The sequence below is a fragment of the Coturnix japonica genome, chromosome 5, assembly GCF_054131305.1.
Source record: "Coturnix japonica strain WE chromosome 5, WE-NBRP24, whole genome shotgun sequence".
NCBI lineage: Eukaryota > Metazoa > Chordata > Aves > Galliformes > Phasianidae > Coturnix > Coturnix japonica.
In genome coordinates, this window is record NC_140667.1 from 44,189,675 (window position 1) to 44,205,992 (window position 16,318).

General features: G+C 37.9%; 1 protein-coding gene across 6 annotated transcripts in view; it reads left to right on the top strand.

The window, feature by feature from the left end:
* TUNAR (transmembrane neural differentiation associated intracellular calcium regulator) overlaps positions 1-16,318 on the top strand; it is a 140,383-nt gene that overhangs the window by 53,612 nt on the left and 70,453 nt on the right. Inside the window, exon 1 of one of the 6 annotated variants that reach the window (XM_085549414.1) lies at positions 495-574. The exons of the other annotated variants lie outside the window; for them this stretch is intronic. The gene's annotated coding sequence lies outside the window, so the exon portion shown is untranslated. Of the gene's footprint in view, positions 1-494; positions 575-16,318 lie in introns of those variants that run through there. 6 annotated transcript variants of the gene reach the window in all.

Below are 16,318 nucleotides of genomic sequence, written 5' to 3' on the forward strand. Positions count from 1 at the left end.
AGGTCTTTGCCTGCCAACTTTTTTATGATCTTATAAAATGCGAGTGCCTGCTTCATGCATACTTCTGCTTTTGCTCTTCCCTGATTCTATGAAGATTTTGTGCTGCTTTTCCTTGCACTGCAAGAGATGGTGTGCAGATTTGTGCACCTGCAAAAATTTCAGGTTGATGGTGTTTTCAGAGCTCAGCGGGATTTTAAGCACTGTCTGATCATCAAAAAAACCTGCTTCGCTGAAGTGATATTTGGCTCTAGATGTAGACTATAGAGCTGTTTTAGTGAAGATTCACAATTTTTATAACACAAAAAAAAATGTTGTGCTGTATGCTATTTGGCTGATAAGAGGCAAGGGGAATGCAAGCTCTTCCTTGGTACAAGCTGCTCTGCTCTATCGGATTTTTTTATTGTATCACAAAGGAGGGTTTCCTGTGCAATAGTTGATGGCAAATAATTTCATTCAGAGTTGCTGGCAAATAACAACACACAGCAACTGCACTCCAGTCTCTCCAGAGGCTCAGCTGCTCCTGCTTCTCTCAGATTCCCATCCCTACTGAACTTCACTATACAGATGTTCTTATGTAAGTGACTTTAACTCCATAACAAGACAACAAGGGCTCAATTCAAAAGGCTCAATTCCAGGGCCAATCCTATTTAATGTTTTTATCGGTGATCTGGATAGATAACTGGAGTGCATCCTCAACAGGTTTGCTGATGACACTAAACTTGGAGAAACATGACTTTGTGGAGGTAGGAGAGAACTTGCAGATGGACCTAGAAACATTTAAGCATTGGGCAATCACTGGTGGCTTGTACAGTGACCAAAAAAAAACCCAAACAGGTTTGTACCTGGGATAGAGTAATGCTGGACATAGGCAGAGCTGGGAGAGGAGTGGCTGGAGAGCAGCTCAGCAGAAAGGGATTTGGGGGTGCTCAGACAGCAGCTCACTGTTGAGTCATCACTGTGCCCTGGTAGGCAAGGGGGCAGACAGTATTGTGGGATGTATTAAACAACAGCCAGGTGGTCAAAAGAAGCTACTCTCCTGCTATGTTTAGTGCTGGTGTGACCTCATCTTGAGTACTGTATGAAGTTCTGTATGCTAAATTGTGCTGTGCAGATGTAGAATGTGGCTTAATCTTTCATTCCTTTTCTTTTGTGTTTGGGCTGTTGTTGATGGTGTTTTTTCTTTTTTCTTTTTGTTTTTTTTTTGTAATTTTAGGCTGTTGGATAAAAAATGTTTCTTTCAAATGTATTTTCCTACTAATTGTGAGCTGCATGTTTTATTTCAGGGCTGGTTTGACATAGCAGTTAAATAATAAATCCTGCAGGAAAAAGAAAAAAAGAAAAAAAAAGAAATCATTTTAGAAAAGGCTGCCATAAATAGTTGTGATGAGAGAAGTGACGTTAATGGGAATTTACTAAATACTGTGGCTGAAGCAGTCATTTAATATTTCCATGAAACTGTGATGAATCTCTTCTGTCAGAGCTATTCCAGGTTTACCATTTAAAAGTTTTTTCTCTGTTCTGTATCTCAGTCGCTTGCACTGGTTACAGGTCCCTCTTATTCATATCCTGTTTTATGCTGATAAAAGGCTGTTGTTTCTCTTACTTTCAGTACTGGGTAAAATGTTTTTAATCCTTTTTGTCTTTCTCTTCTCTTTTTTCATATATAAGATTTTGGCTCAGTCTTCCTCTAACTCAGATTTTAATTGCACCAACTTTTCTTTCCCCATTTTTGAAGTTCTATTACTTCTAAAATTTGTATCAGTGTTCACATCCATTCCTAACATTCTATATATTGTTTAATACTTCTGAGTATTCTGGATTGAGACCGACTGCATAGAATAAAAATAAAAGTAAATATTTTTAGTTTACCGCTAGAATAATATTCTAGTTCTGTTCAAAATTACTTCTAATTTTTCTTTTGCTTTAGGCACTCACCTGCACCAGTGTGATTAATTTGAGAAGTTATTGTAGCATAAATGTATTCAGGGATGACTGTTATAGAATAGCCTCTCTGTTAAGACTTTTGTTGTGTGCATGTGGAAGACATTCCGTAATAGCTACTGTGCTGTGCTCTCATCTCCTCCTTTAATCTGGATTAACTGTCTCTCATACATTAGTCATAAGTGTAGTTTGGATATTCAGGTTGAATTTTATTGGTTCCATTGACTTTTATTCCAACAGATACAATATGAGAAACTCTGAAATATTTCCTTGTAGTTTTAACTGCAAATAGGATGGAAGCAAACCAAAGACTTCAGTTGGAAAGTTCAGATCTTCAGGTATCTGACTTTCTAAATTCCAATACAATTCAGCAAACAAATTTCAAAATTTCTTCTTTATTTCTTATGAAATGAAGCAGAACTCTCCAGGGCTCTCTGGTCAGCACTTTAGCTATATAAATGAGCTATGAACCTGAAAGCTAAATATCAGCAGTATATGTGACAACCAACCACTCTGGGATTTCTCTAATGGAATAGCCCTGACCTGATGAAAGAAGAAAATCTGGGTGTTCATACTTGTGCTTCTGTGTCTTGTCTGGCTCTCTAGCAGCTAGCTCATGCAGACCCTGACTTCTTCAGTTTGGCCTTCGTGGTGTACATCCACAAGTGTTTTGAAAGTCATGAGCACACAGGTTTCCAAGGCAGTTTGGAGATAGGTGGCCATTTCACGTGTATCTTTGTGACAGAAGAGGTGCAAATGTATATTATCACATAAATGCATTGACTTCCATCTCTTCCATGTTCTCTCCAAAACAAAACAAACAAAAATAACCCATGGAAAACAAAAGCAACAAAATAGCTGGACCAAAAGCAATTGTCCTTTCTCGTTAAAAGAGGAGAACAGCTTGCCCATACAAACCTGTAAAAGTCCCATATCATGAATAAAGGGCAAAGGTCTGTGATATATATTAAAGCAACATAGCTCCAAATACTGGCCAGTTAATGCACAAAGGTGTATAGGTCTTAAGCCAAGTTCAGTATTATTGACAAGAATGCCAAAGACAGCCTGATTTCAAAGCTGACATCTTGATTTAAAGTCAACTTAAGCATGCTTAAAGCCCTCTTGATAGTACTGCCAGGAGGAAGGCAAATCCTGGAGCAATTCTAAATGTCAGCCTTGTATACTTGGGTTGCTTCAGCTGCCAAAACCTTGATGGCCACTTGGAAAATTGACATGATAGAAAACACAGGAAAGAATACAACTGCAGCTCAATTAAAACCACCAAATCTCTCCTGACGTGGTTGCTGTTTTCCTTTGTGCTAATAAAAAAAAGAAAAAGGGAGAGGGGGGTGGAAGATGCATGCAGAAGTCCTGGCTTTTGTACTCACTAAACTACTGGTTTATCTGTAACACTGGAAATAATCCAAGAAGGCATGGCAGCAGGGATTTCCTGTTCTCAGAAACAAATTATCCATGATAAACTTCTAGACTACTTCTATTCATCCCCCTGCCTTGTTCTCTTCCCCCTTATATATTAATAAGTTTTTTATCATCTCTTAACTATTATTGTGTAGAGATGAGTTTATTTTATTTTTTCTCTCCCTCTTTCCTATGTTCTCTTCTACTTAGAAAGATCCTCTGGTACAATTTGTACCTTTCAATCACTTTCAGTCAGAATTAAATACACAGCTTTGTACAGCTAATTTCTCTGGTACAAACACCTCACGCACTTGTCAGAGGGGATTCACTCCTTTGTTAGCTGCATTCATAAAACCAGTCTTGACTCATGCTGCAAGGTTTTACTGGTTTTTACCCTTCAGCAGGAAATGACATGAAGTCCCGGTTGAAGCATTTTATCCTACATCACAGGGTTATGCATACAACTGCACACTAGAAAGCTGGTTTGGTAGCACAAATCCTCACTCGAAGAAAATGAAAAGTCTTTTGAAATATGGCAAAGAGTGTGTTTCTGAGTTTGCTTCCCTCAGCGCTCCCCTGTCCCTGGCACAGTCCTTGCAGAGGTTTTGGCTCTATGCTTAGACTCTATGTAAGACCTTCTGGGATGCAGAAAGAAAAACAAATGTGGTACAAATTAACCCCACCTACAGTAGTTATGATGCATTCTGTATTAGACATGAGTACTTATTGTAGCATTTATACTTGTCTCTTTCTATTTCCTTATATAAGGCTATACCTAGAGAATAATTTTTAAAACAATATTTTGCAGAACCAATCTTGAATGATTCAACAAAGTTGAGTGGTCTTCCTTTGGAAGATTAGCTCTGATCTCATCTTTTCTTTGTAAATTGGAAACTCTCTAATCCAATTAATATTAGTCTGGCCATAAAGCCCATTCTTTAATGGTCAAATGGGTTGCTATCAGCAGATCACCATCTGAACAGAATGTGTTTTGATAACCAGCTTGGAGTAGTTCTGTAGACTTTCCATGAATGAAGTTAGGTTCATTGAATCCTACCTGTAACAATTAAAGTTAGCTAAGTAACTAAACTGTATTATCAGACTATTTTCTCTACATATGTCCTTAAACTTATACACTAAACATCTGCTATTACTCACTGTCAAGTGGACTCTTGTAAATTCATAATGTAAATGTATTAAGGTCTTAGGAAATAAAAACATATATCTAGCTATGGGGAAGAGGAACTCACGTTCAGTTTTATCCACAGAAATACACCATGTATAGCAACTGGAGGACCCATATACTGAATGTCTTTACTGTTTTTCCTGTATTTTCTGACCATTTGCCTGTGCACAAAAAGTGGTAATAAACAGAAGTTCTTATGACGTTTGTCATTTTAAGGTAGAGAAATTCTAAATGGGATATGCTAATTCAAGAAATAAATGAAATATTTAGATAGCTGCTCACTGTGCTTTGACTTTGTGATAGGGGAGATGTTCAATCAACTCCTTGTTTTCAAAATCTCTTGGATCAAGTTTGACTAGAATAGAACTAATATGTTTTTGAGGTGACTTAACTCTTACAACATTAACATATTCTTGTTGATTTTTATCCAGTCTGTCACCAGAGTGATTATAACTTGTGAGTGCTCAGTGTGCTGCTGGAAACTGTTTTGCATCCAGTGTGAATTCCAGAACAGATAATCTCTTAAAACATTCATGAGAAGTGGCCTACACATACTTTCTACTTCTGCAGAAACTGAACGCCAACATTTTCAGAAAATCACAAATACTTTCAGGCACTGAGGCTCAGAAAGGACCATTTAATTATCAATGGTCATCTGAAGACAGTATTACAAATATACCTTGTAAGCCTGCATGCTACAGTGGGCTTGAGTTGTTTAGGCTTATGTGGACTAATCAATAGAAAAAAAACAAACATCTTTAGAGGGACAGCAGCCCAAATGATATCACAAAATGAGATGTGCTGAGATAATCTTGGCAAGAAACAGGGTGGAAATGAAGGAGTGTTCACCTTTTTAGCCCCAAGTATGATGGCTACAAAAACACAGACTATGTGAGCTCAGTCTTCTTCCCCCCCCCCCCCGCCAGAAATCAAGAAATGATTATTGCATCAGGCTTCTGATTCAGTCGTGAATGATCGTGTAATAATTGAAATTGGCTGCAGTCTACTTGGTCATCTAACAAGGATTGTGTTAGGCTGTTTCAGGCATTTCAAATATATTTGTCTATGTATCTTAGTTGTTGCCATGGAATACAAGCTATCTCTGCAATTTATCATGCAGTCTAGATGTTATTCCAACAGTGTGTTACAAGGACATGACTCACGTTGAACCTGACTTGCACAGAGGGATATTTGGGAATTGGATCCTGAGAAGCCTTTTCACCACCTCTTGGAATTAGCTGTCCACTCTTAGGAGGAAAATGGGAATGAGGGACAAAGCCTCAAAGCAGTCTGGAGAGCTAATGTTAATTGGTGCACAGATGTGTTTCTATTGTGTATTAATGCAAATTCACAGACATAAAAGGTGAAATATATGTCATTGAAAGAGACTGCAAAGAGTTTTCTTTAAGGAGGTATTTTTATTCCTTAAACCATATGATGAAAGTCTATATTCATGATCTGAAAATAAATAGTAATCTTATGCTAAAAATGCATAAGAGAACAGCAGTGTTTTGTACCAATGATGTGCAAGCTGTATGGGAAAGATCTGGTTCTAGCAAATGTAGTATCTTTAGTATCTCTCTGCTATATCTCTTATACTCATGTATCCTGAAGCCCCATCATGCTACACCTTCTTATTCTGAGCTGCTTCAGTAGCAGACCGGTCCTATAGGTCTGCTTCTACAGTGTACAGAGTGGTGTTTTATCACCATTTACTATATGGTGATTCCAGTATACAGAGCAATGTTCCCATTTACTATGTGGTGATTCTAAGATCACACGGAGAGGCTATTTGCAGGGTTGTCAGCCCAGACTTTTGGTGCAAAAGAAGTGTTTGTGACAGTTGTTTACCTATCAAGTTTAAGACATTTAAGACTGAACATTCTCCACAGTATATATTACATATATATTATTAATATATATGTATTATTATTATATTAATTATTACAGTATATATATATTTTCTCTGTATCTGTGAATTAATATGCCAATAATTTTGGAAGGAGGAATGAAAAATATATTTTTGTTTAGCTTAATCTGTAACTCTACATGGGCTGCAGTAGTGTTATGGTAGGGACTAATAACCAAACTAGCCTCACTACTTCCTTGGAGATGCTGCAGTTGTGCCTTTTCCTCCTTCTGTAACCTACAGAGCAGCAGATGTGGATAAATCATTCAGGATTCTCAAGTAACTTATTTAAAGCCCTACCTAAGGGATTGGAACCCATTATGTATTTGTTACACGCCATTTTGCATAAAGGTGTGATCATCTTTTCTTGAGAGACAGCCTTCTCTCAGGCAAAATTACTCTACCCGTTAGCTGTATAAGCAGTCTTCTGTGCTCTTTCTTACAGTCTAGGAATACTCACTGGGATGGGAGAGTCAGGGGGCAGTGAAAAGACACTCTTCTCCCTCCTTTTCTACCACACAGAAGCCAGGAAAGTGTTGCCAGTTCAGCGTCAGCAATAGAATATAAATAATCTGAAAGTCTTTCATCTCTCAGTCAAGAAGCTTCTCTTATTGTTTCCTGTCTTCCACTTCTTCAACGCTGTCACTGAAATCCCCTATGACAGGGTTGTCTCTTCAAATAAGAATCATTCTGTACAGTCTGCTTTTCCAAATGCAACTGGATTAAACATAGATTTTCCAAGGGATACTCTCACTGACAATCCCTCTTACTACTGCTGATTCCATCTGGTTTGCCATAAAAGTAATTACACTTAATCCTCGAAACTTGGTGGCTGGTGTCCTTATGGCTAAAACAATCTGTGGTGTTCAGTCAGACTCATGTAACACCTTTTTTCAGCTCACTGCCTTCTTCAGGATCATGTTTAAAGTATATGGCTGATTTGGTTTCTCATGCATTGCAGTGGGAAGTTTGGTAGCTAAGGTCTGGTGGCCCCATTATATGACACAGGAGACTGTAGAACATATAGCTGTGATCTTTGAGTGATTAAGTTTGGAGACAGCTGGCTTTTGCTTGAATCAGTGAGGAGCCTTGGGTAAAGTACACCCCATGTAGTCATGCTGATTTGGGTTGGTCAGATCAGGGACAGGAAAAGGTCATCTTCACTTACAGTGCAAAGGGTGACAGACCCATAATCACTGCAACACTTAGTTCTTGCTGTGCTGAACTGTAGTGCATCTTGCACTTAGCTCCTCTGCAAAAAGAACTTTTCTAATTCACACTTCTTCAGAGATGCAACAACCAGCATACCCAGTCCTCTTTTCCTATGAATGAGTTTGATGTGCATTCCAAAGGCAAACCTGGTGCTACATCCCAGTCTTAAAATTTTAAGAGTGTATATTACTAGTCTTCATAATGAAGAATTAACGTAATATTACATCAAGTACACCAGGTGTTCCAATGACTATTAAAGTGTTAGGGCATCTATCTATTATGCTGGCTTTTAACCAGTTACAACCACTAAAGTAACAATGCCAAATAGATGGCCTTTTAAACGAGCTTATATTATTATGCCACTCACAAGCTGATGATCCTTAATTGACTTGTAAACACAATTTTAGGTTGTTAGGTTGTTTCCTATCCAACAGAAGAGGATTTCTGAGCACTTGAAAAGAGCTGTTAAATTAGAACTTAGGAGTCTAAGTGTTTGTTGCTAGAAGTTAGGCTGAAGCTGGACTTTATGAATGTCGGTGGGTGTAAATACAGACTGGCTAGAGTCAGAGCTTGGCCTTCATTTTGATTAATTGCATTTTAGTGCTGCTTCACTGTCCTTCTGTGGAAATATAAATAAATGTGAATTGAATGTCCATCATTTTTCTAGCAGCCTTGCTCTCGCTTTCTTAGATCCTTAAATCCAGGTAGGAAAACGTCATGCTTAGTTGTGGAGTTCATTCCTACACTGCTATACTGAAGTACTACCCTTTCTAATACCTGTTCACATACAGCTTTGAAGATGTACTTGCTTCTGAAAGTTTGCCTTATTTGTCGAGTTTACTCTTTCTATATTTTATCTAAAGCATCTTGATAATGAATAGCTTTCTGAAAATCCCATTCCAGAATCAAGGAGTCTTGGTGTCTATAAATTAAAGAGGAAGAATGTAGTTTGTAGAGTTGGGGGCGAAATAAGTATGAAAATAAGTTTTAATGTGTTTCCTTTTTTCAGTTTTTCCCCTCAGAAAAACCCGACTAATTAAAACAACACCCCCAACCACCTACACTTCGCCAAAAAAAGCAGAATGGAAATAAGAAACCTCATAAGTTTTTGTTTGTTTGTTTGTTTTTTACAGTTTTCTGACTTATTCTGAGTCCGTTCCACAAATCCTGAGTGGGTTGAGTTATCAGTACCTGTTACTGAGAAACTGAGCTGAATCACAGCTCAAGTATTACACATAATAGCCTGTGTGAAATTAATCAATCTTACAGCACCTTTGTAAAGCTTAAGAGTACAGAAAAGCTACATGCTGATGCCATGTTAAAGAATTACCTCAAATCAGCAGAACCACAGAGCAAACCAAGGCCCTCATCCTGGCCTAAGGCAGTCATAAAACATGCAGTGGGTAAATGCGATCAAAGTTGATGCACTTTGGTTCACAATTAGGATGCACACGTGACCACACACATAGCCACATGCAAGCTCAAGTGACAAGTGGTAAGGCACAAAGCCACTAAAACAGTTAATTTGCAGACGGGATGAATAAGACATACTCAGAAGGGCAATTACCAAGATTTGCTGATAACTTGAGTACCTGTTAGAAAGCAGTAACACGATTGCTTGTGATTACTGTCTATAATTGCAAACGGTAGGTTGCAGTCTATGATCCCTGACCTTAAGTATGCAGGTTTAATCAGGAAGGGCAGCACCTTCTATCTAACCAAACTAAATCAAGCTTAAACTTATATTTGTCTTAAATTTTTATGTTAGTAATGAAGGGAGTAAAGACATCTTGAGCAGTACCATACCCAGTCTTGTCATATTTTCTTCTGTTATTGCTGCTCTTACAAATTTTTAGTGAGATCTGCAGGAAAATATATTACTTTAATGAGCTACCCTTTAAAAGTTTTCAGAAATATGAAATAAACTGTCAGCTGCCCTTGGAAATATTCAATAGAAATTCAGGTCTTAGCTTCATTCTGTAAGCACCTGCAACAAAGCTTGATGTTTCCCAAAAAGTATGTATATGCCTTAATTCTCAGATCCTTGAGTTTGCTGGCAGTGTGGAAAATGCCGCCCAGAGTACGTTCATGGTTCAGGAAACAGGGCTTAAAACCATAAGGTATGCCCTGAAATGCAACAGCAAGCACAAAGTTACTCAGAGCCTCAGCAAAGTAAAAGAGTAAACATGATGACTCTGGCTTTCTTCTACAACATTTTTGGAGCTAATTTGAAGTTGTGCGTTCCCAATGCAACCAAAGGTTACAAGATCTTAGCCAGCATATTTTAAATGAGGTTCTTCCAATTGAGATAGTCCCAGTGTTGCACTGAGCTGCAAAATTATTGACTATATTTACATCATTAACTTGCAGAGAGCTCAGATGGCCAGCTTAATAAATGTAGTCCAAAATTCTTGCTACTCTTCTGATCATTTTATCCCACTGGGGTCAGTTCTTATTACTCTGGTTTTCTTAATATGAGTTAGGTCATTACTAGCTCAGTGTGTGTGTCCAAAGTACAGAATGCTGTCTACTTTGAATGGGATTTGTTGATCTTTCTGGGCATGGTTTGGATTTTTGTTTGTTTGTGTGTGTATGTGTGTGTGTTTTCTTTCTTCTGGGTCATTTTTCTTCCAGCTTTGAGTGTATTTGACGTAAAACCAAAGTTGGCTTTTTTGTTTATCTCCTTTTATTTATATATTAATTTCACATGTTTAGCGCTGTAACATAATGGAGAGATCACAGCTAAGCACAGTCCTGTTTACTCTGCCTGAAGGAACCCATCCCTGGAGTGAAATAGTCCTAAAATCACACTCGAGTTTTGTTTTGGGAGTTATTTGGTTTACTACAAAAGAAAAACATGGAGTAAATTAATAGAATGCAGCATTCTATTAGTTCTCTATTTCTAGTATTTCTATTATTCTCTATTCTTAGTGATAGTATATGCTGTTTGTGAGTCTTTCCCTCTTTGAGTCTCCTTCCAGCAGTAAGTGAAATACAAGGAATTATATCCGCTAATTATTTCCACACGGATATCTGGAGATTATTTATGTTACGTGAAAAATCAGCTCAAATAGGGTGATATTTTAAATTACCTTTAGCTTTTGTTGTCCCAACTGCACAGTACAATTTACCTATTAGACTGCCTGCACTTGTATCTTTCATTCTTGCATTCCAGGAGATGCAAAACAGCAACTGCGGACTGTCACTTCACCCCGAGCTCCTTAAATCTCAAAGGAGACTTTATGAATGATTGATTCTAGTGTCCTGATGCATCAGGGAGAGTAAGATGTCAAATTTAGGATATCACTTCTACTTCACCATGTCAGTTTTACTATCACTCTAGCTGTGTTTGCCAGATACATTCCAAAATGCAGTTGTCTTTTTATTACTGTGAATTACAAGCAAATCTGACTCTGAAAGAATTGCTGTTTTATTTTTTAGTTTCATATGCATCTTCCATCAAAGTGGACAATATAAAATGACCTCTTTTTATACTGTCTAAAGTGATGCTAGTGGTACTGAATAATGTGTATTGTTTGTTAATGAAATAATCAGGTGTAGATACACAAACAAGCACTCCAGTGCCTGAAGCAGTGGAGAATGGAAAACTGAAAGTGGTGGGAGGCATGCTCCAGGATGCAGCACACTATCAGCTTTTGCTGTGGATAGTGGAGATGATGTGTACATAGTACAGTTGGTGGCTATTCTGGGTAGGGCAGCCACCTTCTAAGCTCACTGTCTGCAACTGAATTGGACCTCAAGGGTTTGTTATTGCTTAGTATTACTTGTGGAGAATGTAAGAGGGGGGAGTGTGAAGAACATGACTAAAAAAACAAATAACAGGGAAGAGAAAATATTCAATAGGGAGAAACAAAAGGTGAAAGAAGAGACAGTGAAGGTGCTAGGAGCTGTTGAGCTCTCTGCTGGGCAGGGCAGGAATGGGTGCTCTGGAAGCCACAAATTCATTGGCTTCCACTCTGTCCCTGGCAGCAAGAGTCTGCTACATGCTGCCAATGTAAGGAAGGCTGGGATAATATTCATTTAATTGCATGGCCTCAGTAGATACACATTTTTTGGATGAGGGAATTAATGCAGGGTGAGATCCCAGCTCTCTCTTAATGCAGGTGCTGATACCTGTTTCTATGGTTACAGCTGCAAAGCACAGCTCTCTGCTTTTAAGTTGTTTGTAAGTATATTAAACTATCATCTTGGGAAAAGAAATGTCCCGCATTTGATACCTTCCCTCTCCTTTAAGAACTGTTTTGAAATATAGCTTGGAAAAGTCAGGAAAAGTATGATTTTCTTACCCGCTGAGTAGGAGTATTTGATATAAATGAGGCATAATGCAGACAAACAGAAGGGTGTGATGGGAGATTTACTTGTTTGAATATTCGGTGTACCTTCTTTTCTAAGGACTATTTCTTAGTCAGAATCCTTTGGTCTCACTCTTACTTACTGTCAATCCTATTCACGTCCAAGCGGAGTGCCAACATAGCATGCATGCGCTGTTCCCTTCCATGCACAGAATGGTATAGATACGCACTAGAGACATATGTCCACAAATAATTCTTTCTCAGATTTCAAAAGAAAAGAAACCACAAAGTGTAAATTTTCCTAGAAGTACTGACAAAGTGATGAAAGCAATCCACCGAGCCTGGCTTGGTTATCCAGTGTTTTGAGAATTATACTTTTTCTCTTCAAGTAATTGGTGCCTTGAATATAAATCTAGTAGGCTCTTCTGTCCTGTAAAATTTTCCAAATAAAACTGGTTTCCACAAGGAATTCTGATTCTTTTCAGAGACTTTCTCTGAATGTTGACTTAGAAGTCAGTCACTGGCTCTGGGGTTAGGCAATGCCTGCCAACAAACACAAAAGCTGAAATAACATTTTCTCTCTAACACAGATCTGAGTGGAAAATGCCAGCACACTAAGCAGTGCAATTTGGAGAAAAACTTTCTGGTGGACAAACATACCTTGATATGTGTCTCCAAGTTCCAGAAAGACTTTCTTGTCTCTATATTTCTAATAAATCACAGTACATGATTTTCTGACATACTCTTGTATACAGATGCCCTGCTTTCATCAGAATCAAATCAACTTGTATAACAAGGTGTTTTTCTTACTGGAATATAAGACAAAACATGGTGTGGCTTTTTAAAGACATGAGGTCATACAAAATACATTTCCTTTACTTCCCTTTCAAATCTAAAATGTGCATTTGTATTCATTAAAAAGTGATGAATTCTGGCACAATCCCAACAAGGGCTGTATGTAAAAATCACAAATTCTGTGATTCTAATATTTAAACTTAGCAAACAGATACGTACATTCACAACTTCTGCTTAAGGGTTTATTAAGTTTATTGACTCCATCTGTATAGTGTATATATTAATATGAAGAGGTGTACATGAGAATGTGTTTGAACTCTTAGTCAGAAAAGAGATAAATTGTCCCAAGATACAAAGTAGTATGTAGAAGTGCTGAGGTGTGGAGTTTGAGGAAACAGAAAGAGTAGCAAGGGATCCAGAAGGAGGAGTCATGATGTTTTGTTTCAAAATGGCGTATTTGCGTCAGAAACCTTCTCTCTTTTGGTACTCCCTGAAGTTTTGAAAGCCACCTGAAGTTTCAGATAAACAGAGAAGTTCTACTCCAAAAGTAGAACTGTGTGGGAGGGCAGGAGCTTTCAGTTGCTGCCTGTGAACTCAGGCCTTTTGATTTCTGCATATCAGTGCATGCTAAAGTAAGCAATAAAGATATAATCTGGGAACCTCTGTTCTCTTCTGTTCAGTGTAGGGGAGAAGACTGGAGCCCAGAACTTTAAGAAAAAGCTTTCTTAAGGTCATTATAACAAATTTCTAAATACATCAGTGTATGTGACAATTATTTCTTGTCCTTGCCTGTTTTGTTAGGTATTTTGGAAGCTATTTTCATGTTGGCTTCATTTACTTATGTCTCTATACTTTATGTAGCATAAGGGAAACATAATTCATGTGTATCTAAAAGTACATTCAATACTAGAAATTTGCCCTTGTTGTTAATGAATGTCACCCATGTTTAACTTCTGGTAAATAAATAAATAAATAAGAATCTGTCAGAGTTTATTGTGAATAAGCTCTAATGAAAACAAAGTGAATGATTATAGTTTAGATTTCCTTGAGAGTGATTTCTTACATACAGGAAATAAATTAGAGTGTTAAAAAAACAAACAAACAGCTGCTTCTATTTGTGTAGAATATATCATGATTTAATGAAGACAGCCATCTGCTCCTGAGTGAAATTCTGATTATGCAACATATGAATCAGAACAAAATCAGCTATAAAGCAATTAGTATTTTATAAGTGTTGTGAGTAATATATAGGAGATACTATGTAAAAATTTGCTTTGAATATGGCTGGCTTTCATCATATTGTACTGAGCTGAGAGTTATAAAGCTCTGTAGATGACACAACATCTCCCTGATAGAATTTCAGATTTCTTACCAGGGTCTAAAGCATTGCATTGAGAAATGCTGTGCCCACTGTGTTTTAACAAATTATGCTGCAATTCAAGCATCTGAGAAAGTCCCACAAATTTAATTTAAAGGTAAGCTGGACAAACAGAATGAGGTCAGTTCATGAAGAGCTTACCTGAACACTTCAGTGCTTTTGTGTCCAAGTCAGAAATGTGAAGCTGAAACTTCATTAAGAAGGGAAACCTCCTCATTTAGCTTTAATGGCATGTATGGGATTGCTTATGTCACTGTGCTAAAGGACAGAAAGTTGGCTGAAAGTCTCTTAAAACTGGAGCTGAGGTCAGTGTAATGTATGGACTCCTATATCTCAGGAGACAAACTTTATACTTCACACAGACAGAAAACTGATGCTTGAACTCTCAGGAAGCTTAGAGGAATCCTGGTCCTATACTTAAAGGAGGCTGGACCTCTTGGGCTTGGGATTCCTGTACTGCAGCCTAGCCAGCGGTTGTGACATACTACACTGAAGCTTGCAGAGGAATGAAGGGGAAAGTGAAGGGATGGAATAGACAGACAACAATCAAGATTCACTAAAGCATAAAAGGTCCTCGTGTATTGTTTAATGAAAATGAAAAAACTCTGTAAGTAGCAACACTGGGCACAAGCACCACTTTATCCTCTTTCTGACAAACTGCTTTTTTCCACATGTGGTTTACTTCTTTGCATTGCTTTCAAAAACCAGCAAAGGTAATCTGCATAAACAGAAACTTCAATTTCTTTGGCATGATAAGAAATTTAATGTGCAGGAGAGCTCTGTCTTGTCTTTAAGTCAAAGTTACAGTCCAGATCAAGTAAAAATGCAGTCATTTTTTATACCTGGAAATTTAGATGGTCTGTTTACAGATCAGCTCCTTGTCTTTTTCAGAAGCTACAAAGAGGACACAGGCTAAAACTATGAGACAAACACTTCTCTCACTCTTTTTTTTCTTGGTGTTTTTTATTTATTTTATTTTATTTTATTTTATTTTATTTTATTTTATTTTATTTTATTTTATTTTATTTTATTTTATTTTATTTTATTTTATTTTATTAAGTTCAGAGCTCTGGTAGCATTGTTTTATCTCACAGAATCACAGAATGTCAGGGATTGGAAGGGACCCCAAAAGATCATCTTGTGTCCATTCAGCCTCTGGATTGTTGTGGTTATCTGGATGTGGGCAATCCTACACTGGAATAGCCTTGTACACCACCCAAGGGCTGCCTTAGACTCACGTCAGCCACCAGCCAAGACTGGGCATAGTGAGGGATCAGTACAAATGTACACCTCATATCATCTATTTTGTTATCAAAAGTACTTCACCTATGACTCAAACTGAAAGGACTTCAAATATTACATACTTTGCTGCTCATTGCTTATCTTCCAGAAATCTGGTTTTCTTTTGTAGGCATCTTTTTTTTCCTCTGAGCAAGAAATCAGCTTCTTCTGCTTAGTCCTTGAATAAAATGTTCCAGCTCTCAGCTGGGTTGCAAACACCGCAGGGAAATGTTTTTCAAATCAGACATGAAGCTGTTCTCCTTTTCCCTTACACTCTTCCAATTAAACTTTGTAAAACATTGGTGAGTTTTCTCATTTCAGACCTAGCCTATGCAACTCTTTAAAATGAAATCCTCTGAAAAAAGTACTCAGGAGATATCCCCTGAATTTTCCACTGTGCTGTCTCTAGAGAGCTGTTGCAATAAATCGAAGAAGTTCTCAATAACTCTAAGCTAAAATTGATTTGGTAGACAGATCCCCAACCCCTCTGGCTTAAGCACAGCAGTTTAGCTCTGAGAATTTTGGAAGGTATTCACACTACAGTCTGTTAGCATTCAGCTGCAGCACAGGTTAGAAGAGCAGTGTTGCCCACACCACATTGGCTATAGATGTGCTGAAGGGAAGCAGCTTCTTGTGGGGAAGAGGTTTACAAGGCTAGAGATAGGAGCCCAAACCAGCCATGAATGTTTCCAAATAGTGACTGTCTTCCTTTATCATTTCCACCGCAGTAATCTGCTCTGCTGCTGCAGATAAACAATTTCTATAAGATTTTTTCTCCTTTCTTGTCCTCAAAAGAAGACACTGCTGTGACCCCAGAGTGCAGGTAGGCGGTGCAGCAGCAAACTGTTCATGTGCAAAAAAACCTCCAACTACACTGAAGTTTA